The 3,526-nt window shown below is 42.4% G+C and overlaps 1 pseudogene; it reads left to right on the top strand.

Annotated features, from left to right (window-relative positions):
- The window catches only part of LOC110695024, a 6,258-nt pseudogene extending 3,132 nt beyond the window's left edge, over positions 1 to 3,126 (top strand).
- The last annotated feature ends 400 nt before the right edge of the window (positions 3,127 to 3,526 follow it).

Genomic DNA, 3,526 nt, shown 5'->3' with positions numbered 1-3,526 from the left:
TGAGGACTCCTTTGTCAGCCAGATGATGAGTGACATTTATGTCGCTCTTAGGATAGTCTTTTCTAGTAGTTTTAGTAATAATTCAGTTCATTTTAGTATGTTTTTGCTATGATCCTCCTATTTCGAGTATTCTACCTTTGTGGCGCGTAATGTGTTATTCATGTGGTTTAGGTAGTCTATACTCCCCTCCCCTTTCGTTGTATCACGCCTTGCCTTCCTGTTCCATGATTGCAGGCGTATGCTGTTGATTCAGAGATGGAAGGGATAAGGGCAAAACAGGAAGAAGTCCAAACCAGACGAATGGCGCGGGCGCGCAACCAAAGGAGCGGGCGCGCATCTATAGAGCGCGGGCGCGCTGATGAGCGGGATCAACCATTAAATACCCTCTTTGGAGCGGGCGCGCATTTCTAGGAGCGGCCGCGCCATCATTTAACGCGCGGCGCGCCACTGTTGGGCGCGGGCGCGCCTCTCTGCTGCTGATTCAAATCCCGATTTCAGCCCAAGTTAAAAGGGGGGAGAAAAGATAAAAAAAAGCCAGCATAGAAACCCAAGGGGAGAGCTCAAAAATATCAATTTCCTAGGTCTTTGATAGAGAAATTTTGTATTGAACAATCATATAGCTTTTAGTGTAATTCTCATTGTCTATCAACATTAGTTTTACTTTTAGTTTTTGAAGAAGTAATTTTGCAACATTGATGTATGGTCAAGCTTGGAGATTGAAGATTGAATGATGTGTGGCTCTTTATTTGGATTTCAATGAAGGTTTTGGTATATTTCTCTATTGTCTCTTGCTTTTATGATTAAAGCTTCTACTCTTGTTAATTTAGTTGATAAAAACTTTGTCTTTCTTACCATTTCATTGGTTATAATGTTGCTTAGCATGATTGTAGTTGTAGTTATGACTAGTGAGTAGTTTCTTGTTGCTAGGGGTTTGGTGAAGATATACTTTGAGTTTGATGTATGTTAGGCTAGGTTAATTTGGAATATTTGTGATTAAATCTTCCTTGTGCTTATACTTATTAGTCACTCCATGTTTATGGCCATATGCATGTTGTGGTTGAATGACGTGAACTAAATCGTGACGATAGTGCGATTTAGGAATAGTCATTAGGTGATTGATTATTGCATGACCTTAGCTTGTATGCCTTACGACGATAGTGTGAGCGTATGTTAGCTAGGAAGGCTCTTAATCCCGATAGGTGATTGGAGAGTATTCTTGATATTGCCTTGTATGAGTCGCTTGGGTTACATGTAAACCTATTTTCCGATGCCTAACTTCGTTGAAATCAAAGCATGTTTGATCCTTCCCCTAGTACCTATTTTAATTGTTGTTCTATCCCCTTTAGTCATTACTTTACCCACCACACTTCTTGATCGAATTAGATTAACATTAGGAGATAAATAGCGGTGCTTAATCGTTTCCCTGTGTTCGACCCTTAACTTGCCTCTATACTCTTTTAGTTGCATGTTTAGGACTACAAATATCATTTGATAGAGGTGTCTTAGTGACGACCTAAAATACCGCCTGTCAAATTGGCGCCGTTGCCGGGGAAACGGTTTCCATTGTACGTTTATCCCTTCGTTGAGACTAGTTCACTTGTTTAATTTTCCTACTACTCCTTGCTTGTCAGTGCTCACTTTCTACTTAGCTTTGTATATGCGCAGGAGGCAACGAAGTTCTAGTCCTTTGGCGCCCATAGACCCAGAGCTGGAGCGCACCCTTGCTCAATTGAGGAGGGAAATTAGGGATAGTGTGGAAAACCCTTTCCAAGAGGAAGTTAGTAGCTCTCCTACTCCTTCACCCTCTTCTAGTGAGGATCGTGAATCATTTGCAGGTTTAACTCCCAACCCATTTGCCCAATACCATAATCAACAAAGCATGGGTGATCAAAGGTCACTAAAGCAACTTGGAGCACCCGAACCTTATGCCTCACAAAGTGGGATCTTAGCCCCCACCACTCAAGCGAACAATTTCGAGATAAAGCCTAATTTCATTTCAATGATAGAGAAGAGGCAATTTACCGGTGGGAAATTTGAGAATCCCCATGAGCATCTCAAAGAATTTCTCAAGTATTGTGACACTATCAAGATCAACGGGGTGTCCCAAGAGTACATAAGATTGAAGATGTTTCCGTTCTCACTCATGGGAGCGGCGGAACATTGGTTGAACAAGGATGTTCCTCCCGGTTCCCTCACGACTTGGAATGAGGTAACTACGGCGTTCCTAGGAAGGTTTTACAATCACAAGAAAACCGCCGAGGCTCGCTCAAAGATTCAAAGTTTCCGCCAAAGAGGTGGAGAGTCTCTTTGTGAGGCATGGGAGAGATTCAAAGAATTACAAAGGCAATGCCCACACCATGGGATTCCTAATTGGCAAGTTCTCCAAACATTCTACGGAGGACTCTCCCCTCAAAGTAAGACTAGCCTTGATGCCGGAGCCGGAGGCCCAATCATGAACAAAAGGGAAGATGAAGTGGAGAGTATCATAGAAGAAGTTGTGCGCAATTATGAGGATTGGTACGAAGGTGAGAGGGAAGCCACTTCTAGCAAAGGAACGGTACATTCCGTCGAGCAAACCAATGCCATCACAAATCTTTCCAACCAAATGGCAAAGATGGCGAAACAAATGGAGGAGTTCATGAAATCAAGTTCCCAAAATGCTTCCTCCCCTTCTCCCAAGGGAGGCCATGGTATGAATCCTTCTACTTCTTCTCCCTCTAATTACAATGCCATGCCTCCTGGTTGTATGTTTTGTGATATATGTGGAGGCTATGATCATAATTCTCAACAATGTATGTCCATAAGTGAAGGTCCCCCTCCCCATGAAAATGATGATAATGTTGAAGATGTTAATGCCATGAATTTTGTGCCCCGTGAGGGAAATAATGGAATGCGACCAAATTGGAATCAAAACCCAAACCGTAGTTGGAATCAAAACCAAGGTTGGAATCAAAGTCAATGGAATCAAAGTGGTGGTGGTTATGATAACCAAGGCCAAGGTAGGGGAAACTCTTCCAATTACAATGGAAGAAGTTACTCAAACCAAAGACCCAATTGGAATCAAAACCAACAACACTATTCCAACAACCAACAACGTTTTAATTCCAATCAGGGTTCCGGGGGTAATAGACCTCAAAATGCTTCTACTTTCTCACAAAATAGTAGACCCCCCGGTTTTGACCAAGTAAGGCCCCATTCTCAAATTCCCCCTACTCAACCCCTCCAAATAGAAGCCCCTCCTGATCCTATGATGGCTATGCTTCAAAATTTCATTAAAAATCAAGAAAACCATAATAAGAGTCAAGAGGAAGAAAAGAAACAAATCAAGGCACACATGAAAATGCTTGAGACCCAAATCTCTCAAATTGCCCAACCAAGTTCTTCATCCTCCCCTTCTTCATCTTCTTCTTTACCTAGTCAAGGTGTCAACCCCAAGTCTATGTATGCCATTACTACTAGAAGTGGGAAGATCCTTGAGAGTGAACTAAATGTTGAGAAGAGTCCCGATGTGAGGATAGGACTTGAG

Source organism: Chenopodium quinoa, unplaced genomic scaffold (assembly GCF_001683475.1).
Source record: "Chenopodium quinoa cultivar QQ74 unplaced genomic scaffold, ASM168347v1, whole genome shotgun sequence".
In the NCBI taxonomy this organism is placed as follows: domain Eukaryota; kingdom Viridiplantae; phylum Streptophyta; class Magnoliopsida; order Caryophyllales; family Amaranthaceae; genus Chenopodium; species Chenopodium quinoa.
This window is presented reverse-complemented; position numbering and strand designations above follow the sequence as displayed.